Here is a 14,635-nt window from a genome sequence, read left to right as displayed (position 1 = left end):
CCAGAAACACTATATGGATATACTTGTGTGAAAGTGTGTGTGCACATCTCACCCTTACCCTTTTATACAGCAATAGGTCCATCTCATACATACTGCTCTGGACCTTGCTTCTCTTACTTACTTAATAATACACTTGTATAATTACATATTGTATAATAATCATTCTATATTTATAAATACAGATCTACCTTATTCATTTTCCTATCATTGTATGAAAATCCTATGGTTTATTTAATTGAGACTCTACTGCTGCCCATTTAAGTTGTTTTCAATCTTTAGTTCTTATAAACAATGCTGCAACGATCATCTTTATCTTTACATACATGTAGGAATATGTCCTATGGAAAAAAATTCTAGAAATGAAAATTTCTAGAGGGGAGGCTGAGGTGGTGGAGTATTCAGATGCTTCCTGCGGTCCCTCATACAACAAAGACCTGAAAAAAAAGTGAATTGATCATATATGACAATCTAGAAGCCCTGAACATCAAAGACAAAGTTGAAAAGTCGGACTGAATCGCAGGGGGAGGGAGAGAAAGTTCAGAAGCAATAGGGATCTGCCAGACCTGATCTGGCCGGAATCCTGCAGGTTAGACAGGCTGGCACATGCACGGCGGCTGAGGCAAGAAGTAGTGCTTGGGAGGCGCTTTCCACGCTGGGAGAAACCGAGCAGCAGAGAGTCTGCTCACGCCTCCAGAACCAATGAGAAGTGGTGCTGAATCTGCAAGAGTTAAGTGCAAGCATCTAAACTACTAGAAGGGATCAAAAACACCTTTCCCCTCTCTGGGAAGTAACTCTCTCCTATTTACCCGCCCCCTCCCCACTCTGCTTCAGTCCTGGGCTGGCTTCACCAATTGCCTAGCCACTTGGACTAAAAGTGGGACCCACTGCACACCTGGAGCTATTCTCCCAACTTTGGAGAGGGAACAAATTAACAAACAAGAAAAACTAATGTACCAGCTCCCCTAAGCCAGGAACTCAGGGCAGGCACTGCCCCTCTGCCTAGACACAGGCATAAGGGGGCCACAGACTTTTAAGTGCCTTTCACCCCTATCTAGATCTGTGTGGGCCCATTTCAACAGCGCAGGCCCTCATTAGCATAGTATAACAGGGTATATACCTGAAGCCTATTTTCAACTGTAACAGCTAAGGGGAAGTGGCAGATTTATGACATTTGACACCACCCTACTCATTAAACAGGGCCCTCACCTACCCACATCACGTGCCTGAGGACTGGCGGCTCCATCAACTCCACCTAGCCACCCACAACAGGGGTCCAAGCATAAGTGGTGCCTCCCAGTCCTTAGAGCCAACAGCACTGGGTGCCCAAAGTCTGGCTACAAAACCACCCATCTACACGCTCTAAGGAACAGGGATATGCTCTCCTCACAGACACTCAGGGGCCGCTGTCAGCCCCCTGCCTTACTCAGTGCATGACACTCTACTGCAGCCAGATACCTGTGCCTACTCCAATCACCGCTACATAGCCCTGCCCATCTAGGACTGTAGATGAGAGGCTACACCACACACTTGGTGACTGATGACCTGGATACCTGAGCTGAATCCACACAAGAAAAGTAAACAGATTCCTGGGCTCACATACCTAGTAACAGCTCTAACCACATGGTGACAGGATGTGAGAGCTGCAAAGATGCCAATAATCAAAGTAGCTCACACAATCAGCCTATGTGGGCATATCAAAACAAAACAGAACAAGAAGCTAGGACACAGTAAGCAAATATAAAATAAATATAATAACTCATTGATGGCTCGGAGATGATAGTCAATATCAAATCACATAAAGAGGCAGACCATGCTGGCTTCAGCAAGTGACCAAAACAAAGAACCAAAAAACCTCCTGGAGAAAGAGGTATTGGAGTTACCGGAGATAGAATTCAAAAGATTAATATACAGAGCTCTTCAAGAGATCAGGAAGGAGAGCAGGCAAAACACAGACCAAGCCAAGGAACACACAGACAAAGCAACAGAGGAACTTAAGAAGCTTATATAACAGTATAATAACAAATTTAAAGGCTGTAAGAATCCATAGAGAGACAGCAAACAGAAATCCAAAAGATTAACAATAAAATTTCAGAGTTAGACAAATCAATACAAAGAACTGAGGCAACGGAAGTCAGAATTATTGAGACTGAAGATAAAACACTTGATACCAATTTATTTGAGGAAAAATTAGATAAAAGAATTAAAAACAAACAAAGGAACCCTAAGAATTATGTGGGATTCTATCAAGAGGAACAACCTACTAGTTTCTGGAGTACCAGAAGTGGGGGAATAACAGAAAATACATGGAGAATTGTTGAAGATTTGTTGGCAGAAAACTTCCCTGATATTGTGAAAGACGAGAAGATACCTATCCAAGAAGCTCATCAAAACTGACACAGAGTAGATTCCAAAAGAAAGTCACCAAGACATATTATAATCAAACTTGCCAAAACCAAAGATAAAAGAGACAATTTTAAGAGCAACTAGGGATAAACGAAAAGTCATCTACAAAGAAGAATCAGTAAGACTAAGCTCAGACTACTCAGCAGAAACCATGCAGGTAGGATGACATTTATAAAGCCTTGAAGGAAAAAAGTTACCAGCCAAGAATTATAAAACCAACAAAACTGTCTCTCAAACATGATGGTGAAATTAGGCCATTTCCAAATAAACAGAAGTTAAGGGAATTTGTAAAAACCAAACCAAAATTACAAGAAATACTAAAGGGAGTCCTCCCATCAGAAGATTGATAACATCAGATAACAACCCAAGACTAGAACACAGGGCAGAACAACCAAATATCAACCCAGATAGGGAAATCACAGAAATAAATTAGAGCTAAAACACTGAAAATAGGGAAACAGAGATGTCAATATGTAAAAGATGACAACATTAAAACAAAAAAGGACTAAATAATGTAGTCATAGAACTTTCATATGGAGAGGAAGTCAAGGTGGTAACACGAAATAAAAGATTGGTTTAAACTTAGAAAAATAGAGGTAAATATTAAGGTAACCACAAAGGAAACTAACAATCCTACATACCAAAATAAAAAAGAAGAAAAACATAAGACTCAGCCAATAGAATATCAACAAAAATGAAAAAGATGAAAATACATAAAGAAAAACGACTCAGCACAGAAAATTTAGTGGAACAAAGAAACTTGTCAACAACACACACAAAAATACATCAAAATGACAGCACTAAAAAACAAAACAAAAAAACTCATACCTATCAATAATTACACTGAATGTGGATAGACTAAATACACCAATAAAGAGACAGAGAGTGTCAGAATGGATAAAAAACCACACTCCAGCTATATGCTGCCTACAAGAGACACACCTTAGACTCAAAGAATCAAAAAAACTAAAACTGAAAGGATGGAAAAAAAATATACCAAGCAAACAATAAAAAACAGTGGGAATGGCAATATTAATCTGACAAAATAGACTTTAAAGAAGAATCCACCACAAAGGATAAAGAAGGACACTATATAATGATTAAAAGGTCAATATGCCAGGAGGACGTAACCATAATAAATATTTATGCACCCAACAACAGGGCTCCAAAATACATAAAACAAACTCTAACAGCACTGAAAAGAGAAATAGACAGCTCCACAATAATAGTAGGAGACTTCAAAACACCACTTTCGATGAAGGACAGAACATCCAGAAAGAAACTTAATGAAGACGCGGAAGATCTAAATGCCACGATCAACCAACTTGATCTCAGATATATACAGAATATCCCACTCAACAGCAGGCAAGTATACTTTCTTTTCCAACACACATGGAACATTCTCCAGAACAGACCACATATTAGGCCACACAGCAAGCCTTATCAGAATCCAAAACATCGACTATTACAAAGCATTTTTTCTGACTGTAAAGCCATAAAAGTAGAAATCAACAACAGAAAAAGCAAGGAAAAAAAAATCAAACTCATGGAAACTGTACAACACCTTGCTCAAAAACTACTGGTTTATAGAAGAAATCCAGACTAAATAAAGAAATTCACAGAATCAAATGAGAATGAAAACACATCCTACGAAAACCTTTGGGACACAGCAAAAACAGTGCTCAGAGGTCAATTTATAGCAATAAATGCACAAATCCAAAAAGAAAGGGCCAAAATCAAAACATTAACCCTACAACTCAAACAAATAGAAAGAGGGCAGCAAAAGAAGCCCATGGACAACAAAAGAAGGGAAATAATAAAAATTAGAGCAGAAATAGAGAATAGAAAAACAACTAAAAGAGTTAACAAGACCAAAAGCTGGTTCCTTAAAAAGATTAATAAAATCAATAAGCCACTGGCCAAACTGACAAAAGAAAAACAGGAGAGGAAGCAAATAACCAGAATAAGAAATGAGATGGGTGATATCACAACAGATCCTACTTAAGAGAATCATTAACAGAATACTATGAAGAACTGTACTCCAACAAATTTGAAAACTTAGAGGAAACGGACAAATTTCTAGAAACACACTACCTACTGAAACAAACACAGAGGTAGAATAACTAAATAAACTAATAACAAAAGAAAAGTTTGAGGAGGTAATTAAACCCTCCCCCCGCAAAAGCCCTGCCCCGGACAGCTTCACTGGAGAATTCCACCAAACGTTCAGAGAAGAGCTTGCACCACTACTACTAAAGGTATTTCAGAGCACAGAAAAGAATGGAATACTCCCAAACTCATTCTATGAAGCTAGCATAACCCTGATACCAAAACCAGGTAAAGACACCACAAAAGAAGAAAATTACAGACCAATATCCCTCATGAACACAGATGTAAAAATCCTGAACAAAATTCTAGCCAATAGAATTCAATAACATATCAAAAAAATAATTCACCATGGCCAAGTGGGATTCATACCAGGTATGCAGGGATGGTTCAACATTAGAAAAACAATCAATGTAATCCATTACATAAATAAAACAAAAGGAACCACATGATCTTATCAATTGATGCAGAAAAGGCATTTGACAAAGTCCAACACCCATTCATAATAAAAACTCTCAGCAAAATAGGAATAGAAGGGAAATTCCTCAACATAAAAAAGGGCATTTAAGCAAAGCCAACAGCCAACATCATCCTAAATGGAGAGAGTCTGAAAGCATTTCCCTTGAGACCAGGAACCAGACAAGGATGCCCTTTACCATCACTCTTTTTCAACATTGTGCTGGAGTTCCTAGCCAGAGCACTTAGAAAAAGAAATACAGGGCATTCAAATTGGTAAGGAAGAAGTAAAAATGTCTCTGTTTGCAGATGGTATGATCTTATACATAGAAAACTCCAAAGAATCCACAAGAAAACAACCGGAACTAATAGAAGATTTCAGCAAAGATCAGGATAAAAGATAAATATACAAAAATCAGTTAGATTCCTCTACACCAACAAAGAGAACCCTGAGGAGGAAATCACCAAATCAATACCATTTACAATAGCCCCCAAAAGATAAAATACTTCGGAATAAATCTAACCCAGACATAAAAGACCTATACGAAGAAAACTATAAGACACTACTGCAAGAAACCAAAAGAGACCTACATCAGTGGAAAAACATACCTTGCTCATGGATAGCAAGGCTCAACATTGTGAAAATGTCAATTCTACCTAAAATGATCTACAGATACAATGCAATCTGGATCCAAATTCCAACGATATTTTTTAATGAGATAGAGAAACAAATCACCAACCTCGTATGCAAGGGGAAGAGGCCCAAGATAAGTACAGCACTACTGCAGAAGAAGAACAAAGTGGGAGGCCCCACACTACCTGATTTTAGAATCCATTATACCACCAAGGTAGTCAAAACAGCCTGGTACTGGTACAACAGATACACAGACCAATGGAACAGAGTTGAGAATCCAGACATAAATTCATCCACCTATCAACAGTTGATATTTGACAAAGGCCCAAAGTCCATTAGATGGGGAAAAGACAGTCTCTTTAACAAATGGGGCTGGCGTAACTGGATATCCATTTGCAAAAAAAAAAAGAAACAAGACCCATACCTCACTCCATACACAAAAACGGGCTCTAAATGGATCAAAGACCTAAATAGAAAATCTGAAACAATAAAGATCATGGAAGGAAAAATAGGGACAATGCTAGGAGCCCTAATACATGGCATAAACAGATTACCAACCATAACTAACAAGGCATAAGCACTGGAAGAGAAACCAGATAAGTGGAAGCTCCTAAAAATCAAACACTTATGCTCATCCAAAGCCTTCACCAAAACAGTGAGAAGACAACTTACAGACTTGGAAAAAATTTTTGGCTACGACATATCTGATATGGGTCTAATCTTTAAAACCTACAAGATACAGCAAAATCTCAACAATAAAAAGACAAATAACTCAATTGAAAAATGAGCAAAGGATATGTACAGGCACTTCACCAAAGAAGACATTCAGGCGGATATCAGATACACGAGGAAATGTTCACAATCATCAGCCCTTAGAGAAATGCAAATCAAAACTATAATGAGGTACCACCTCACCACAACAAGGCTAGCATTATCTAAAAAACACAAAATAATAAATGTTGGAGAGGTTGTGGGGAGACTGGAACACTTATGCACCGCTGGTGGGAATGTAAAATGGTACAATCACTTTGGAAATTGATTTGGCGCTTCCTTATAAAGCTAGAAATAGCAGTACAATATGATCCAGCAGTCCCACTCCTTGGAATATATCCTAGAGAAATAAGAGCCCTCACAGAAATAGATATATGCACACCCATGTTCACTGCAGCACTGTTCACAATGGCAAAAAGATGGAAACAACCTGTGTGTCTATGAACAGACGAATGGATAAACAAATTATGGTATATTCACACAATGGAATATTATGCAACAATAAAGAACAATGATGAACCCACGAAACATTTCATGACACGGATGAATCTGGAAGGCGTTAGGCTGAGTGAAATTAGTTAGTCACGAAAGGACAAAAACTGTATGAGACCACTATTTTAAGAACTCAAGAAAAGGTTTAAACATAGAAGAAATCATTCTTTGATGGTTATGAGGGTGGGGAGGGAGGAGAGGGGAGTTCACTACCTAGATAAAAAAAATAAATAAGGGAAAGACAACACACTATACAGGGGAAGTCAGCACAACTGGACTAAACCAAAAGCTTAGAAGTTTCCTAAACACGACCAAACACATCAAGGGACAGAGCAGCAAGGGTGGGAGTCTGGGGATTATGGTTTTAGGGGACATCTATGTCAACTGGCATAACAGGGTTTATTAAGAAACTGTTCTGCATCCCACTTTGGTGAGTAGCATCTGGGTTCTTAAAAGCTTGCGAGTGGCTGTCTTAGAAGCATCAACTGGTCCCAACCCATGTGGAGCAAAGGAGAATGAAGAACCATAGACACAAGGAAAATATTAGTCCAAGAGACAAAAGCGCCACATAACCCAGAGACTCCATCAGCCCGAGGCCAGAAGAACTAGATGGTGCCTAGTTACCACCAATGACCATCCTGACAGGGAACACAACAGACAGTCCCTGACGGAGCAGGAGAAAAGTGTGGTGCAGAACTCAAATTCACGTACAAAGACGAGACTTAACGATCTGACTGAGACTAGAGGAACCCCAGAAGACATGGCCCCCAGGCTTTCTGTTAATCCAGAACTAAAACCATTTCCAAAGCCAACTCTGCAGACAAAGGTTAGGCTGGACTATAAAACATAAAATAATACTCATGAAGAGCATGCTGCTTTGTTCAAGCAGATACTTGAGATTGAATGGTCAGCTCCCGTCCAGAGGCAGAATGAGAAGGCAGAAAGGGACAGAGGCTGGTTGAACGGACACGGGAAACCCAGGGTATAAAGGGGAAGTGAGCCGTCACATTATAGGGATCACAACTAGGGTCATGTAAAAATACGTGTACAAATTTTTGTATGAGAAATTAACTTGAGCTGTAAACTTTCATCTAAAGCACAATCAAAAAGAAAAAGAAAGAAAACTTCTAGATCCTCATCATAGGTATAAAACCACCGATCATCACAGTTAATTACACGTGTAACATCTTCCCTCCTACTACGGAAGGATTTAGGTATATTGAGGAACTTAGGTCTGATTCATCTTTCTTTTTTTTTAATTTTATTTTAATTTTGGTGAAAATATACACAGCAGAACATACGCCCATTCGTCAATTTCTGCATGTATAATTCAATAACATTGGCTACATTCGTGTTGTGTCACTATTCTTACTATCTCTACCCGTATTGTTTCACTACTAATGACTTAGATTCATTACCCACTAAACTCATCTACGCTTTTAAAGTTATTGTTGACAATTTGATCTCATTATAAATAATTCTTTAAAAGAGTACAATGATCATGGTGAACATTCTTTACTAATTTAGCTAAACAGTTATTCAGTTTAAAGATAACCTCAGGGGACAATTTCATTGCATGGTTTGAAGGTTTTCTCAGAGTGATAGGTTCAGGGTTCCTCCAGTTTCAATACCTTCAGTAAGTCTGGATTATGTAAGAATCTGAAGTTCTGTTTCAAAAATTTTGCCCCTTTTGATCAAGAGCCATCTATTGATTCCTTGATCAAAACACTCATAATGGTAGCCAGGTACCATCCAGTTCTTCTGGTCTCCTGGGTAAGGAGGCAGTTCATGGAGGCAGTTAAACCTGCACTCCAGTTCCTTCTCCAATTCTTGGGTCTCCACCTTCTTCCTTCACTGCTTCTTGTGAATAGAGACCAATTATTGTAACATGGAGGCTGCTCCCAAGCTTTTAAGACTCCAGGCACTACTCATCGAGCTAGGAAATGAAGCAGTAACTTTAAAAACAGCATTAGGCCATGTCTTAGTTATCTAGTGCTCCTATAACAGAAAGATGGCTTTAACAAACAGAGATTTATTCTCTCACAGCCTAGGAGGCTAGAAGTCCAAACTCAAGGCACGCACACCAGGGGAAAGCTTTCCTTCTCTGCTGGCTCTGAAGAAAGGTCCTTGTCATCAATTGTCCCTTGGTCTAGGAGCTTCTCTGCACAGAGACCCCGGGTCCAAAGGATGCGTTATTCTCCTGGCTCTTGTTTCTTCGCAGTATGAGGTCCCTGTCTCTCTGCTCACTTCATTCTTTTATATCTCAAAAGAGACTGACTTAAGACACAGCCTAATCTTGTAGATTGAGTCCTGCCTCATTAACGTAACTGCCTCTAATCCTGCCTCATTAACATCATAGAGGTAGGATTTACAACACATAGGAAAATCACATCAGATGACAAAATGGTGGATGATCACACAGTACTGGGAATCATGGCCTAGCCAAGTTGACACATATTTTGGGAGGACACAATTCAATTCATGACAGGCCAATTAACCAGACAGTCCCACAAAGCCATGGCCCTGTACCTTCAAACCAACAGAAATTATCTTAAAACGTTTTTGCATATACTTAAGTACTATCAGCAGCTTTAGCCTGTTTTTTGGTTTGTTTCCGCGGCTGCCGTAAAATTATATATAACACAATATTTGCCATGTCATTCTTTCATTGGTGTACAACTTAATGATATCAGTTACACTCAAGTTGTGCAACCATTACCCTTATTCAATGCCAATTTTCCCATCACCATAAACATAAATTCATTACTTCCCAGAGAATAATTCCCTCTCTCTGTTCTTCCTCCTACCCCAGGTAACCACTAATAGACATTGGTCTCTATATATTTACTTATTCTTGTCTTTTCATGTAAGTGCAATCACATAGTATTTGTCCTTTTGTGACTGACTTATTTCACTCAGCATAATGTCTCTGAGGTCCAACCATGTATCAAGACTTCTCTTTGTGGCTGAGTAGTATTCTATTGTATATATATACCACATTTTGTTTATCCATTCATCTGTTAGGTTGTTTCCACATTTTTGCTATTGTGAATAGTGCTGCAATGAACATAGGTGTGCACGTACCTGCTCGCGTTGCTACTTTTAGGTCCCTAGGGTCTATGATTCATCTTTTTTTATATCTCCCAAGATCCAAGGCTTTACACAACCTACTTGGAAATTTCAGAGACATTTCAAACTCAACATGTTTAAAACTGAACTCCTCTTTCCCCTAAACTTGTATTTCTTCCAGGTTTTCCTATCAATAACTAGGGCCTCCATTCCCCAGTTGCTCAAGTCAGATATCTGGGAGTCATCTTTCATACCTCACCTAAAAAGCCACTCCATCACCAAGTCCTATTTATACAAAATGTATAAATCTACATTCTTCCTGAACTTCAAGGATACTATTTCTGTTATTTAGAAAAGGGGCTGGCCAAACTATGGTCTGGGAGCCAAAACAGTACACTGCCTGTTTTTGTACAACCTATGGGCTAAATTACATTTTTAGATGGCTAAAAATAATCAAAAAAAAAATTTAATGGCACATGAAAAATTATATGAAATTCAAATTTTAGTGTCCATAAATAAAACTTTATTGGGACACAGCCATGCTCTTTTGCTTAATTATTGTCTACGGCTGCTTTTGTGCTACAATGGCAGAGTTGACTACTTGTGACAGAGACCACTTTGCAAAGCCAAAAATATTTACTATCTGGCCCGTTACAGAAAAAAACCTGCCAACTTCTGATCTAGATTACCAGCAACAGCCTCCAAATGCCATCTTTTCTCCAGTGTTGCCTTCTTCAAATTCACTCTCCACTTAACAGGGCGAGCAGACTTTCAAAAAGGCAAATGTTATCAGTTTACTGCCTGCTTAAAAATTCTTTTATGATTTCCATTACGTCTAGAATAAAATCGAAACTCCATGAACAGAACCTAAATCTCTAACGTCATCCCACACCATCCTTCTCTTCCTTTTTCTTTCCCTTGCTCAGGAGGCTCAAGCCAAACTGGTCTTCCACTAGCTCTCTGACCACATGTGTTACGGATTGAAGTGTGTCCCCCCAAAATACATGTTGTAAATCCTAATTCCCCATGTCTGAGGATGTAATCTCATTTGGGAACAGGGTTTCTTTGTTATGTTAATGAGGCCAGATCAGTGTGGGGTGTCTTAACCCAATCACTTTTGAGATATAAAAACAGATTAGGCACACTGAAGCACAGATGGGGGAAGACAGATGCCATGCCACATGAGGCCTGCCAAGAAACAGAAGGTGAAAAGAGACAAGGACTTTCCTTATCCCAAAGCCAACAAGAGAGAAGGCCTTCCCCTAGAGCTGGTACCCTGAATTTGGACTTCTAGCTTCCTAAAACTGTGAGAGGAAACCCTGGTAGCACAGTGGTTAAGTGCTATGTCTACTAACCAAAAGGTTGCCAGTTCGAATCTACCAGGTGCTCCCTGGAAGCCGTATGGGGCAGTTCTACTCTGTCCTATATGGTCGCTGAGTCAGAACTGACTTGACAGCAATCAGTTTTGGTACTGTGAGAAAATTAATTTCTGCTCGTTAAAGTCACCCACTTGTGGTATTTCTGCTACAGCAGCACAAGATAACCAAGACAAAACGCTTTCCTATTTTATGACTTTTTTCAAATATTGTTCTCTCAGACTTTGGCTAGATAACTTCAACTCATCATTTAGATCTCAAATCAAATGTATTTTTTTTTTTAATTTTTCTTGTGCTTTAAGTGAAAGTTTACAAGTCAGTCTGTCACATACAAGCTTATATACACCTTACTACATTTTTTTTTTTTTTTACATACTCCCATTTACTCTCCCCCTAATGAGTCAGCCCGCTCCCTCCTTCCAGTCTCTCCTTTCGTGACCGTTTTGCCAGTTTCTAACCCTCTCTACCCTCCCATCTCCCCTCCAGACAGGAGATGCCAACACAGTCTCAAGTGTCCACCTGATACAAGTAGCTCACTCTTCATCAGCATCTCTCTCCAACCCATTGTCCAGTCCCTTCCATGTCTGATGAGTTGTCTTCGGGAATGGTTCCTGTCCTGGGCCAACAGAAGGTTTGGGGACCATGACCACCAGGATTCTTCTAGTCTCAGTTAGACCATTAAGTCTGGTCTTTTTATGAGAATTTGGGGTCTGCATCCCACTGTTCTGCTCCCTCAGGGGTTCTCTGTTGTGCTCCCTGTCAGGGCAGTCATTGATTGTGGCCGGGCACCATCTAGTTCTTCTGGTCTCAGGGTGATGTAAGTCTCTAGTTCACGTGGCCCTTTCTGTCTCTTGGGCTCATAGTTATCGTGTGACCCTTGGTATTCTTCATCCTCCTTTGATCCAGGTGGGTTGAGACCAATTGATGCATCTTAGGTGGCCACTTGTTAGCATTTAAGACCCCAGACGCCACACTTGAAAGTGGGATGCACAATGTTCAAAGGTATTTCAAAATGTCTTGCTTGATCATGCTAATCTACAGTGTCTCTTGGTAATCCTTTTTTCAAAATCTTTCATAATTACACACATTTATTGTTTATGTTTGTATCCCCCACCCCCCGTCCCCCTGCCTCCAGAACCTCCTTGAAGGCAAAGACCATGTCTACTTTGATTACCACTGTGCCTCTAGCATAGTGTCTGGCATATAGTACGAATTTAAAATGTATTTGTGGAATGAATGACTGAAGGTTGAATAGATAGCTTATGCAAGAATGGAGATTCATTCATCTATTCATTCATTCCACGAATATTTATTGAGCACTTATTATGTGCCAGGTCCCAAGGTATTAATAGCAAAGAAGACAAAATTCCTGCCCTTGGGAAGCTTACCTTCTAGGGGGTAAGACAGACATGATACAAATAGATGTATAATGTCAGTTAAGTGCTAGGAAGAAAAAAAGTAAGTGATGCTGCTATTTTAGGTAAGTAATGAGCCATGAAATATTTGTGGAAAGAGCATTTTAAGCAGAAGCAATAATAGGTACAAAGAGTCTGAGTCCAGAACTTCCTCACTGCACGGGCTGGATGAACAGTAAAGAGCCCTGTAGGGCTGCAGTGAAGTGAGGGAAAGAGATGTGGTCAGATAGTAGAGATGCCATGTGGGTCCTGGGAAGGACTTTGGATTTTATTCTAATTATGATGGGAAGTCACAAAAGAGCTGGGGGAGGGGGGGAGGCGCAAAAGCTTGATACAGTTGGCTGATGTCTTAGGACAATCACTCTAGCTGCTGTGTGAAGAATAGAGACTGTAGGAGGGTGAAGAGAAACAGAGGGCCAATTAGGAAGCTACTACATTTGTTCAGGCTAGAAAGAAAATTCAGTGGCTCGGACTAGGGTGGAGTTGATTAGTAGCAGGAGATTCTAAACGTATTTTAAAGGTAAATGAAGTAGGTGTGAGAGAAGAGAGTCAAAAATTATTCCAAGACTTTTTCCTTGAGTAAACCGGGTGAGTAGTGGTGCCATGCACTTAGGAGGAAGAATACCATTTCGGGTACCCCAAGCTCAGATTGAATGTTACATTCAGATGCCTATTAGATATTCAAATGGAGATGTCTGAAAGGCAGACATATGTATGAGTCTACAGTTGAGATGAAAGTTAGGGTGCTTTCATTTAACCCTTTAAGAATCTTGTAAGGTAGGTAATATTTTCCACATCTTACGGGAGGAGCTCTGGTGGTGCAGTGGTTAAGGGCTCAGCTGCTAACTGAAAGGTCAGTGGTTTGAAAGGTCAGTGGGAGAAAGATGTGGAATTTTGCTTCAGTAAAGATTACAGCTTTGGAAACCCTAGGGGGCAGTTCTACTCTGTCCTATAGGGTCACCAGGAGGAGGAAACTGGCACACAAATCACTTATACAGTTTATGTAATGTTACCAAGTATAGAAGCAGTGGAGCCAGGATTTTAATCAATCCTGTTTGACTCCAAAGCTGTGATTCTTTCTACCATATTTCCTTCTTACCATACATACAGGCCTTGTATTCTCAATTTAAAGTTTAAAGATAAGCAGGCCCCCCTCCCAACCCAAACTTAAAAACCCCACGTTTACAAGTTTCCTTTGGCTTCAGCTCTACTGTAGATAAGAATGGTATAAGAAGTCACACTACCTCAACTTCTTATGTAAAACCATTGGCATAAATACATATACTCACAAAAATATAAGATCATTAATAACCGGAGACCAAAACAATGGGACAAACTGAATTCTGTAAAGCTTTGCATCAATAATTACTAAAATTATTATTTCTTTAAAATTTAGGAAAACAGGAAAGGATATACAAATGATGCAGGTAGATCAGAGCTTCATCTCAAAAACCACCCAAGCTCAGGTTAGTTTGTGTCCAGGAAAACATTAGGCAAAAAGCAAGAAGATATTGTACTCTGATTAAAAAAATAGGAAGAGTGGAGAGCCAACCAGACTAAGCCACAGCCAGCTTGCCAAAAGAGCGATCAACAACTTGTCTCACACCAACCCAGAAAATGTTACCTTTACAATATGATCTGGGATCTCCACTCAAAATTGTGAATGGCAACTTGCTGGTTTTGTTCAACAATTGTCCAATACCACTCTTTCTAGACGTTTTCCAAGGAACAGGGAATATGCTGTATAAATCACATGGACGGACTCAGCTGTTCTATTCCGCCCAAGCTGGGAAGATTCCAACCTTTCTTCACTGTGGACACAAGGACCTAAATTTGGCTCTAAGAGTATCCTTTGTTTCCCACCCAGGCTTGGCTTCCAGGAACAGCATCGGCAAGTACCGCACTGAAAAACT

The 14,635-nt window shown here is 39.7% G+C and overlaps 1 protein-coding gene across 3 annotated transcripts in view; it reads right to left on the bottom strand.

Annotated features, from left to right (window-relative positions):
- The window catches only part of DHX57 (DExH-box helicase 57), a 98,942-nt gene that overhangs the window by 83,720 nt on the left and 587 nt on the right, over positions 1–14,635 (bottom strand). The window lies entirely within an intron of this gene.

This window comes from Elephas maximus, chromosome 26 (assembly GCF_024166365.1).
Source record: "Elephas maximus indicus isolate mEleMax1 chromosome 26, mEleMax1 primary haplotype, whole genome shotgun sequence".
In the NCBI taxonomy this organism is placed as follows: domain Eukaryota; kingdom Metazoa; phylum Chordata; class Mammalia; order Proboscidea; family Elephantidae; genus Elephas; species Elephas maximus.
This window is presented reverse-complemented; position numbering and strand designations above follow the sequence as displayed.